The sequence below is a fragment of the Myotis yumanensis genome, unplaced genomic scaffold (genome assembly GCF_028538775.1).
Source record: "Myotis yumanensis isolate MYYU_CA2020_CCGP unplaced genomic scaffold, mMyoYum1.0.hap1 SCAF_5, whole genome shotgun sequence".
NCBI classification, from domain to species: Eukaryota; Metazoa; Chordata; class Mammalia; order Chiroptera; family Vespertilionidae; genus Myotis; species Myotis yumanensis.
This window is the reverse complement of record NW_027223756.1, coordinates 99,842,287-99,855,647: the sequence shown is the minus strand read 5'-3', so window position 1 is coordinate 99,855,647 and position 13,361 is coordinate 99,842,287.

Sequence of the window (13,361 nt, the reverse complement as noted above, 5' to 3'; positions counted from 1 at the left end):
AGCTTTCTACCTCTATTCTCAGTGATTGAACAAGGCCATAAAAATAGAACGGCTCTATTTACTAATATTTCAAGTGTTTCTTACATGTTTCTAATCATTTCCCGGGGCTCTCATTGTAGTTTAAGATTTTTATGAAATTTGGCTGTTTTCTTAGAAGTATACACATGAATCCTCAGGATGTTAAACTGTGTCATTTTGAAAACTCCAAGCAATTCATCCTCAATTGTAAACATTAAGAGTATTCTCTTCATTTATCGGTTCTATACACTAATACTGAGCTTTATAAATGGCGATTCTTGATGTTTGAAAGCACTATCTTCGGAAAAACACTATCTAAAGTTGCCAGATTGTAAACATTATCAGTACTCTTGGCATTTCACAGTTTCTACCTCTAATCTCGGTGATTGAACAAGGCCATAAAGATAGAACGGCTCTATTTCCTAGTATTTCAAGTGTTTCTTACACGTTTCTAATAATTTCCTGGTAATATCACTTTCTATTTTAAGAGTTTTACCAAAACTAGACAGTTTTACTAGAAGTACATACCTGAAACTTCAGGATTTGAACTGTGTCATTCAGAAAACTCCAGGCAATTCAGCCTCAATTGTAAATATAATCAGTATTCTCTACATATAACTGCTATGTACACAAATTCTGAGCTCTATAAACAGCAATGGTTAATGTTTGAATCCACTTTCTTCGGAAAAATAACGTCTGAATTTGCCGGATTGTAAACATTATCAGTACTATTGGCATTTCACAGCTTTCTACTTCTAATCGTGGTGATTGATGCAGCCCATATAGGTAGAAGGGCTCTATTTACTAGTATTTCAAGTGTTTCTTCCATGTTTCTAATCATTTCCCGGGAATATCATTGTGTATTTTGAGAGTTTTACCAAAATTAGACAGTTTTACTAGAAGTATATTCATGAATCTTCAGGATTTGAAGTGTGTCATTCAGAAATCACCAGGCAATTCAGCCTCAATTGTTAATATAATCAGTATTCTCTTCATTGAACGGCTTTATGCACAAATTCTGAGCTGTATAATCAGCAATTCTTAATGTTAGTAAGCACTTTCTTCTGAAAAACACCACCTAAAGTTGCCGGATTGTAAACATTACCAGTACTCTTGGGATTTCACAGCTTTCTACCTCTAATCTCGGTGATTGACCGAGGCCATAAAGATAGTAAGGCTCTATTTACTAGTATTTCAAGCGTTTCTTACATGTTTCTAATCATTTCCTGGGAATATCATTTTGAATTTTCATAGTTTTACCAAACTAGACAGTTTTCATAGAAGTATATACATGAATCTTCAGGATTTGAACTGTGTCATTCAGAAAACTCCGTGAAATTCAGCCTCAATTGTAAATATAATCAGTATTCTCTACATTTAACTGCTATATACACAAATTCTGAGCTCTATAAACAGCAATTCTTAATGTTGAACACACTTTCTTTGGAAAAAACACCATCTGAAGTTGCCGGATTGTATACATTATCAGTACTCTTAGCATTTCAAGCTTACTACCTCTAATCTTGGTGATTGAACAAGGCCATAAAGATATAACTGCTCTATTTACTAGTATTTCAAGTGTTTCTTACACGTTTCTAATCATTTCCCGGGAATATCATTGTGTATTTTAAGAGTTTCACCAAAATTAGACAGTTTTCTTTGAAGTGTATACATGAATCTTCAGGGTTTGAACTGTGTCATTCAGAAAACGCCAGGCAATTCAGCCTCAATTGTTAATATCATCAGAATTCTCTTCATTTAACAGCTTTATACACAAATTCTGAGCTGTATAAACAGCAATTTTTAATGTTTGTAAGCACTTTCTTAGGAAAAAACACCATTTAAAGTTGCCAGATTTTAAACATTATCAGTACCCTCGGCATTACACAGCTTTCTACCTCTATTCTCAGTGATTGAACAAGGCCATAAAAATAGAACGGCTCTATTTACTAATATTTCAAGTGTTTCTTACATGTTTCTAATCATTTCCCGGGGCTCTCATTGTAGTTTAAGATTTTTATGAAATTTGGCTGTTTTCTTAGAAGTATACACATGAATCCTCAGGATGTTAAACTGTGTCATTTTGAAAACTCCAAGCAATTCATCCTCAATTGTAAACATTAAGAGTATTCTCTTCATTTATCGGTTCTATACACTAATACTGAGCTTTATAAATGGCGATTCTTGATGTTTGAAAGCACTATCTTCGGAAAAACACTATCTAAAGTTGCCAGATTGTAAACATTATCAGTACTCTTGGCATTTCACAGTTTCTACCTCTAATCTCGGTGATTGAACAAGGCCATAAAGATAGAACGGCTCTATTTCCTAGTATTTCAAGTGTTTCTTACATGTTTCTAATAATTTCCTGGTAATATCACTTTCTATTTTAAGAGTTTTACCAAAACTAGACAGTTTTACTAGAAGTACATACCTGAAACTTCAGGATTTGAACTGTGTCATTCAGAAAACTCCAGGCAATTCAGCCTCAATTGTAAATATAATCAGTATTCTCTACATATAACTGCTATGTACACAAATTCTGAGCTCTATAAACAGCAATGGTTAATGTTTGAATCCACTTTCTTCGGAAAAATAACGTCTGAATTTGCCGGATTGTAAACATTATCAGTACTATTGGCATTTCACAGCTTTCTACTTCTAATCGTGGTGATTGATGCAGCCCATATAGGTAGAAGGGCTCTATTTACTAGTATTTCAAGTGTTTCTTCCATGCTTCTAATCATTTCCCGGGAATATCATTGTGTATTTTGAGAGTTTTACCAAAATTAGACAGTTTTACTAGAAGTATATTCATGAATCTTCAGGATTTGAAGTGTGTCATTCAGAAATCACCAGGCAATTCAGCCTCAATTGTTAATATAATCAGTATTCTCTTCATTGAACGGCTTTATGCACAAATTCTGAGCTGTATAATCAGCAATTCTTAATGTTAGTAAGCACTTTCTTCTGAAAAACACCACCTAAAGTTGCCGGATTGTAAACATTACCAGTACTCTTGGGATTTCACAGCTTTCTACCTCTAATCTCGGTGATTGACCGAGGCCATAAAGATAGTAAGGCTCTATTTACTAGTATTTCAAGCGTTTCTTACATGTTTCTAATCATTTCCTGGGAATATCATTTTGAATTTTCATAGTTTTACCAAACTAGACAGTTTTCATAGAAGTATATACATGAATCTTCAGGATTTGAACTGTGTCATTCAGAAAACTCCGTGAAATTCAGCCTCAATTGTAAATATAATCAGTATTCTCTACATTTAACTGCTATATACACAAATTCTGAGCTCTATAAACAGCAATTCTTAATGTTGAACACACTTTCTTTGGAAAAACACCATCTGAAGTTGCCGGATTGTATACATTATCAGTACTCTTAGCATTTCAAGCTTACTACCTCTAATCTTGGTGATTGAACAAGGCCATAAAGATATAACTGCTCTATTTACTAGTATTTCAAGTGTTTCTTACACGTTTCTAATCATTTCCCGGGAATATCATTGTGTATTTTAAGAGTTTCACCAAAATTAGACAGTTTTCTTTGAAGTGTATACATGAATCTTCAGGGTTTGAACTGTGTCATTCAGAAAACGCCAGGCAATTCAGCCTCAATTGTTAATATCATCAGAATTCTCTTCATTTAACAGCTTTATACACAAATTCTGAGCTGTATAAACAGCAATTTTTAATGTTTGTAAGCACTTTCTTAGGAAAAAACACCATTTAAAGTTGCCAGATTTTAAACATTATCAGTACCCTCGGCATTACACAGCTTTCTACCTCTATTCTCAGTGATTGAACAAGGCCATAAAAATAGAACGGCTCTATTTACTAATATTTCAAGTGTTTCTTACATGTTTCTAATCATTTCCCGCGGCTCTCATTGTAGTTTAAGATTTTTATGAAATTTGGCTGTTTTCTTAGAAGTATACACATGAATCCTCAGGATGTTAAACTGTGTCATTTTGAAAACTCCAAGCAATTCATCCTCAATTGTAAACATTAAGAGTATTCTCTTCATTTATCGGTTCTATACACTAATACTGAGCTTTATAAATGGCGATTCTTGATGTTTGAAAGCACTATCTTCGGAAAAACACTATCTAAAGTTGCCAGATTGTAAACATTATCAGTACTCTTGGCATTTCACAGTTTCTACCTCTAATCTCGGTGATTGAACAAGGCCATAAAGATAGAACGGCTCTATTTCCTAGTATTTCAAGTGTTTCTTACATGTTTCTAATAATTTCCTGGTAATATCACTTTCTATTTTAAGAGTTTTACCAAAACTAGACAGTTTTACTAGAAGTACATACCTGAAACTTCAGGATTTGAACTGTGTCATTCAGAAAACTCCAGGCAATTCAGCCTCAATTGTAAATATAATCAGTATTCTCTACATAGAACTGCTATGTACACAAATTCTGAGCTCTATAAACAGCAATGGTTAATGTTTGAATCCACTTTCTTCGGAAAAATAACGTCTGAATTTGCCGGATTGTAAACATTATCAGTACTATTGGCATTTCACAGCTTTCTACTTCTAATCGTGGTGATTGATGCAGCCCATATAGGTAGAAGGGCTCTATTTACTAGTATTTCAAGGGTTTCTTCCATGTTTCTAATCATTTCCCGGGAATATCATTGTGTATTTTGAGAGTTTTACCAAAATTAGACAGTTTTACTAGAAGTATATTCATGAATCTTCAGGATTTGAAGTGTGTCATTCAGAAATCACCAGGCAATTCAGCCTCAATTGTTAATATAATCAGTATTCTCTTCATTGAACGGCTTTATGCACAAATTCTGAGCTGTATAATCAGCAATTCTTAATGTTAGTAAGCACTTTCTTCTGAAAAACACCACCTAAAGTTGCCGGATTGTAAACATTACCAGTACTCTTGGGATTTCACAGCTTTCTACCTCTAATCTCGGTGATTGACCGAGGCCATAAAGATAGTAAGGCTCTATTTACTAGTATTTCAAGCGTTTCTTACATGTTTCTAATCATTTCCTGGGAATATCATTTTGAATTTTAATAGTTTTACCAAACTAGACAGTTTTCATAGAAGTATATACATGAATCTTCAGGATTTGAACTGTGTCATTCAGAAAACTCCGTGAAATTCAGCCTCAATTGTAAATATAATCAGTATTCTCTACATTTAACTGCTATATACACAAATTCTGAGCTCTATAAACAGCAATTCTTAATGTTGAACACACTTTCTTTGGAAAAACACCATCTGAAGTTGCCGGATTGTATACATTATCAGTACTCTTAGCATTTCAAGCTTACTACCTCTAATCTTGGTGATTGAACAAGGCCATAAAGATATAACTGCTCTATTTACTAGTATTTCAAGTGTTTCTTACACGTTTCTAATCATTTCCCGGGAATATCATTGTGTATTTTAAGAGTTTCACCAAAATTAGACAGTTTTCTTTGAAGTGTATACATGAATCTTCAGGGTTTGAACTGTGTCATTCAGAAAACGCCAGGCAATTCAGCCTCAATTGTTAATATCATCAGAATTCTCTTCATTTAACAGCTTTATACACAAATTCTGAGCTGTATAAACAGCAATTTTTAATGTTTGTAAGCACTTTCTTAGGAAAAAACACCATTTAAAGTTGCCAGATTTTAAACATTATCAGTACCCTCGGCATTACACAGCTTTCTACCTCTATTCTCAGTGATTGAACAAGGCCATAAAAATAGAACGGCTCTATTTACTAATATTTCAAGTGTTTCTTACATGTTTCTAATCATTTCCCGGGGCTCTCATTGTAGTTTAAGATTTTTATGAAATTTGGCTGTTTTCTTAGAAGTATACACATGAATCCTCAGGATGTTAAACTGTGTCATTTTGAAAACTCCAAGCAATTCATCCTCAATTGTAAACATTAAGAGTATTCTCTTCATTTATCGGTTCTATACACTAATACTGAGCTTTATAAATGGCGATTCTTGATGTTTGAAAGCACTATCTTCGGAAAAACACTATCTAAAGTTGCCAGATTGTAAACATTATCAGTACTCTTGGCATTTCACAGTTTCTACCTCTAATCTCGGTGATTGAACAAGGCCATAAAGATAGAACGGCTCTATTTCCTAGTATTTCAAGTGTTTCTTACATGTTTCTAATAATTAACTGGTAATATCACTTTCTATTTTAAGAGTTTTACCAAAACTATACAGTTTTACTAGAAGTACATACCTGAAACTTCAGGATTTGAACTGTGTCATTCAGAAAACTCCAGGCAATTCAGCCTCAATTGTAAATATAATCAGTATTCTCTACATAGAACTGCTATGTACACAAATTCTGAGCTCTATAAACAGCAATGGTTAATGTTTGAATCCACTTTCTTCGGAAAAATAACGTCTGAATTTGCCGGATTGTAAACATTATCAGTACTATTGGCATTTCACAGCTTTCTACTTCTAATCGTGGTGATTGATGCAGCCCATATAGGTAGAAGGGCTCTATTTACTAGTATTTCAAGTGTTTCTTCCATGTTTCTAATCATTTCCCGGGAATATCATTGTGTATTTTGAGAGTTTTACCAAAATTAGACAGTTTTACTAGAAGTATATTCATGAATCTCAGGATTTGAAGTGTGTCATTCAGAAATCACCAGGCAATTCAGCCTCAATTGTTAATATAATCAGTATTCTCTTCATTGAACGGCTTTAATGCACAAATTGTGAGCTGTATAATCAGCAATTCTTAATGTTAGTAAGCACTTTCTTCTGAAAAACACCACCTAAAGTTGCCGGATTGTAAACATTACCAGTACTCTTGGGATTTCACAGCTTTCTACCTCTAATCTCGGTGATTGACCGAGGCCATAAAGATAGTAAGGCTCTATTTACTAGTATTTCAAGCGTTTCTTACATGTTTCTAATCATTTCCTGGGAATATCATTTTGAATTTTCATAGTTTTACCAAACTAGACAGTTTTCATAGAAGTATATACATGAATCTTCAGGATTTGAACTGTGTCATTCAGAAAACTCCGTGAAATTCAGCCTCAATTGTAAATATAATCAGTATTCTCTACATTTAACTGCTATATACACAAATTCTGAGCTCTATAAACAGCAATTCTTAATGTTGAACACACTTTCTTTGGAAAAACACCATCTGAAGTTGCCGGATTGTATACATTATCAGTACTCTTAGCATTTCAAGCTTACTACCTCTAATCTTGGTGATTGAACAAGGCCATAAAGATATAACTGCTCTATTTACTAGTATTTCAAGTGTTTCTTACACGTTTCTAATCATTTCCCGGGAATATCATTGTGTACTTTAAGAGTTTCACACCAAAATTAGACAGTTTTCTTTGAAGTGTATACATGAATCTTCAGGGTTTGAACTGTGTCATTCAGAAAACGCCAGGCAATTCAGCCTCAATTGTTATATCATCAGAATTCTCTTCATTTAACAGCTTTATACACAAATTCTGAGCTGTATAAACAGCAATTTTTAATGTTTGTAAGCACTTTCTTAGGAAAAAACACCATTTAAAGTTGCCAGATTTTAAACATTATCAGTACCCTCGGCATTACACAGCTTTCTACCTCTATTCTCAGTGATTGAACAAGGCCATAAAAATAGAACGGCTCTATTTACTAATATTTCAAGTGTTTCTTACATGTTTCTAATCATTTCCCGGGGCTCTCATTGTAGTTTAAGATTTTTATGAAATTTGGCTGTTTTCTTAGAAGTATACACATGAATCCTCAGGATGTTAAACTGTGTCATTTTGAAAACTCCAAGCAATTCATCCTCAATTGTAAACATTAAGAGTATTCTCTTCATTTATCGGTTCTATACACTAATACTGAGCTTTATAAATGGCGATTCTTGATGTTTGAAAGCACTATCTTCGGAAAAACACTATCTAAAGTTGCCAGATTGTAAACATTATCAGTACTCTTGGCATTTCACAGTTTCTACCTCTAATCTCGGTGATTGAACAAGGCCATAAAGATAGAACGGCTCTATTTCCTAGTATTTCAAGTGTTTCTTACATGTTTCTAATAATTTCCTGGTAATATCACTTTCTATTTTAAGAGTTTTACCAAAACTAGACAGTTTTACTAGAAGTACATACCTGAAACTTCAGGATTTGAACTGTGTCATTCAGAAAACTCCAGGCAATTCAGCCTCAATTGTAAATATAATCAGTATTCTCTACATATAACTGCTATGTACACAAATTCTGAGCTCTATAAACAGCAATGGTTAATGTTTGAATCCACTTTCTTCGGAAAAATAACGTCTGAATTTGCCGGATTGTAAACATTATCAGTACTATTGGCATTTCACAGCTTTCTACTTCTAATCGTGGTGATTGATGCAGCCCATGTAGGTAGAAGGGCTCTATTTACTAGTATTTCAAGGGTTTCTTCCATGTTTCTAATCATTTCCCGGGAATATCATTGTGTATTTTGAGAGTTTTACCAAAATTAGACAGTTTTACTAGAAGTATATTCATGAATCTTCAGGATTTGAAGTGCGTCATTCAGAAATCACCAGGCAATTCAGCCTCAATTGTTAATATAATCAGTATTCTCTTCATTGAACGGCTTTATGCACAAATTCTGAGCTGTATAATCAGCAATTCTTAATGTTAGTAAGCACTTTCTTCTGAAAAACACCACCTAAAGTTGCCGGATTGTAAACATTACCAGTACTCTTGGGATTTCACAGCTTTCTACCTCTAATCTCGGTGATTGACCGAGGCCATAAAGATAGTAAGGCTCTATTTACTAGTATTTCAAGCGTTTCTTACATGTTTCTAATCATTTCCTGGGAATATCATTTTGAATTTTAATAGTTTTACCAAACTAGACAGTTTTCATAGAAGTATATACATGAATCTTCAGGATTTGAACTGTGTCATTCAGAAAACTCCGTGAAATTCAGCCTCAATTGTAAATATAATCAGTATTCTCTACATTTAACTGCTGTATACACAAATTCTGAGCTCTATAAACAGCAATTCTTAATGTTGAACACACTTTCTTTGGAAAAACACCATCTGAAGTTGCCGGATTGTATACATTATCAGTACTCTTAGCATTTCAAGCTTACTACCTCTAATCTTGGTGATTGAACAAGGCCATAAAGATATAACTGCTCTATTTACTAGTATTTCAAGTGTTTCTTACACGTTTCTAATCATTTCCCGGGAATATCATTGTGTACTTTAAGAGTTTCACCAAAATTAGACAGTTTTCTTTGAAGTGTATACATGAATCTTCAGGGTTTGAACTGTGTCATTCAGAAAACGCCAGGCAATTCAGCCTCAGTTGTTAATATCATCAGAATTCTCTTCATTTAACAGCTTTATACACAAATTCTGAGCCGTATAAACAGCAATTTTTAATGTTTGTAAGCACTTTCTTAGGAAAAAACACCATTTAAAGTTGCCAGATTTTAAACATTATCAGTACCCTCGGCATTACCCAGCTTTCTACCTCTATTCTCAGTGATTGAACAAGGCCATAAAAATAGAACGGCTCTATTTACTAATATTTCAAGTGTTTCTTACATGTTTCTAATCATTTCCCGGGGCTCTCATTGTAGTTTAAGATTTTTATGAAATTTGGCTGTTTTCTTAGAAGTATACACATGAATCCTCAGGATGTTAAACTGTGTCATTTTGAAAACTCCAAGCAATTCATCCTCAATTGTAAACATTAAGAGTATTCTCTTCATTTATCGGTTCTATACACTAATACTGAGCTTTATAAATGGCGATTCTTGATGTTTGAAAGCACTATCTTCGGAAAAACACTATCTAAAGTTGCCAGATTGTAAACATTATCAGTACTCTTGGCATTTCACAGTTTCTACCTCTAATCTCGGTGATTGAACAAGGCCATAAAGATAGAACGGCTCTATTTCCTAGTATTTCAAGTGTTTCTTACATGTTTCTAATAATTTCCTGGTAATATCACTTTCTATTTTAAGAGTTTTACCAAAACTAGACAGTTTTACTAGAAGTACATACCTGAAACTTCAGGATTTGAACTGTGTCATTCAGAAAACTCCAGGCAATTCAGCCTCAATTGTAAATATAATCAGTATTCTCTACATATAACTGCTATGTACACAAATTCTGAGCTCTATAAACAGCAATGGTTAATGTTTGAATCCACTTTCTTCGGAAAAATAACGTCTGAATTTGCCGGATTGTAAACATTATCAGTACTATTGGCATTTCACAGCTTTCTACTTCTAATCGTGGTGATTGATGCAGCCCATATAGGTAGAAGGGCTCTATTTACTAGTATTTCAAGTGTTTCTTCCATGTTTCTAATCATTTCCCGGGAATATCATTGTGTATTTTGAGAGTTTTACCAAAATTAGACAGTTTTACTAGAAGTATATTCATGAATCTTCAGGATTTGAAGTGCGTCATTCAGAAATCACCAGGCAATTCAGCCTCAATTGTTAATATAATCAGTATTCTCTTCATTGAACGGCTTTATGCACAAATTCTGAGCTGTATAATCAGCAATTCTTAATGTTAGTAAGCACTTTCTTCTGAAAAACACCACCTAAAGTTGCCGGATTGTAAACATTACCAGTACTCTTGGGATTTCACAGCTTTCTACCTCTAATCTCGGTGATTGACCGAGGCCATAAAGATAGTAAGGCTCTATTTACTAGTATTTCAAGCGTTTCTTACATGTTTCTAATCATTTCCTGGGAATATCATTTTGAATTTTCATAGTTTTACCAAACTAGACAGTTTTCATAGAAGTATATACATGAATCTTCAGGATTTGAACTGTGTCATTCAGAAAACTCCGTGAAATTCAGCCTCAATTGTAAATATAATCAGTATTCTCTACATTTAACTGCTGTATACACAAATTCTGAGCTCTATAAACAGCAATTCTTAATGTTGAACACACTTTCTTTGGAAAAACACCATCTGAAGTTGCCGGATTGTATACATTATCAGTACTCTTAGCATTTCAAGCTTACTACCTCTAATCTTGGTGATTGAACAAGGCCATAAAGATATAACTGCTCTATTTACTAGTATTTCAAGTGTTTCTTACACGTTTCTAATCATTTCCCGGGAATATCATTGTGTACTTTAAGAGTTTCACCAAAATTAGACAGTTTTCTTTGAAGTGTATACATGAATCTTCAGGGTTTGAACTGTGTCATTCAGAAAACGCCAGGCAATTCAGCCTCAGTTGTTAATATCATCAGAATTCTCTTCATTTAACAGCTTTATACACAAATTCTGAGCTGTATAAACAGCAATTTTTAATGTTTGTAAGCACTTTCTTAGGAAAAAACACCATTTAAAGTTGCCAGATTTTAAACATTATCAGTACCCTCGGCATTACCCAGCTTTCTACCTCTATTCTCAGTGATTGAACAAGGCCATAAAAATAGAACGGCTCTATTTACTAATATTTCAAGTGTTTCTTACATGTTTCTAATCATTTCCCGGGGCTCTCATTGTAGTTTAAGATTTTTATGAAATTTGGCTGTTTTCTTAGAAGTATACACATGAATCCTCAGGATGTTAAACTGTGTCATTTTGAAAACTCCAAGCAATTCATCCTCAATTGTAAACATTAAGAGTATTCTCTTCATTTATCGGTTCTATACACTAATACTGAGCTTTATAAATGGCGATTCTTGATGTTTGAAAGCACTATCTTCGGAAAAACACTATCTAAAGTTGCCAGATTGTAAACATTATCAGTACTCTTGGCATTTCACAGTTTCTACCTCTAATCTCGGTGATTGAACAAGGCCATAAAGATAGAACGGCTCTATTTCCTAGTATTTCAAGTGTTTCTTACATGTTTCTAATAATTTCCTGGTAATATCACTTTCTATTTTAAGAGTTTTACCAAAACTAGACAGTTTTACTAGAAGTACATACCTGAAACTTCAGGATTTGAACTGTGTCATTCAGAAAACTCCAGGCAATTCAGCCTCAATTGTAAATATAATCAGTATTCTCTACATATAACTGCTATGTACACAAATTCTGAGCTCTATAAACAGCAATGGTTAATGTTTGAATCCACTTTCTTCGGAAAAATAACGTCTGAATTTGCCGGATTGTAAACATTATCAGTACTATTGGCATTTCACAGCTTTCTACTTCTAATCGTGGTGATTGATGCAGCCCATATAGGTAGAAGGGCTCTATTTACTAGTATTTCAAGTGTTTCTTCCATGTTTCTAATCATTTCCCGGGAATATCATTGTGTATTTTGAGAGTTTTACCAAAATTAGACAGTTTTACTAGAAGTATATTCATGAATCTTCAGGATTTGAAGTGCGTCATTCAGAAATCACCAGGCAATTCAGCCTCAATTGTTAATATAATCAGTATTCTCTTCATTGAACGGCTATATGCACAAATTCTGAGCTGTATAATCAGCAATTCTTAATGTTAGTAAGCACTTTCTTCTGAAAAACACCACCTAAAGTTGCCGGATTGTAAACATTACCAGTACTCTTGGGATTTCACAGCTTTCTACCTCTAATCTCGGTGATTGACCGAGGCCATAAAGATAGTAAGGCTCTATTTACTAGTATTTCAAGCGTTTCTTACATGTTTCTAATCATTTCCTGGGAATATCATTTTGAATTTTCATAGTTTTACCAAACTAGACAGTTTTCATAGAAGTATATACATGAATCTTCAGGATTTGAACTGTGTCATTCAGAAAACTCCGTGAAATTCAGCCTCAATTGTAAATATAATCAGTATTCTCTACATTTAACTGCTGTATACACAAATTCTGAGCTCTATAAACAGCAATTCTTAATGTTGAACACACTTTCTTTGGAAAAACACCATCTGAAGTTGCCGGATTGTATACATTATCAGTACTCTTAGCATTTCAAGCTTACTACCTCTAATCTTGGTGATTGAACAAGGCCATAAAGATATAACTGCTCTATTTACTAGTATTTCAAGTGTTTCTTACACGTTTCTAATCATTTCCCGGGAATATCATTGTGTATTTTAAGAGTTTCACCAAAATTAGACAGTTTTCTTTGAAGTGTATACATGAATCTTCAGGGTTTGAACTGTGTCATTCAGAAAACGCCAGGCAATTCAGCCTCAGTTGTTAATATCATCAGAATGCTCTTCATTTAACAGCTTTATACACAAATTCTGAGCTGTATAAACAGCAATTTTTAATGTTTGTAAGCACTTTCTTAGGAAAAAACACCATTTAAAGTTGCCAGATTTTAAACATTATCAGTACCCTCGGCATTACCCAGCTTTCTACCTCTATTCTCAGTG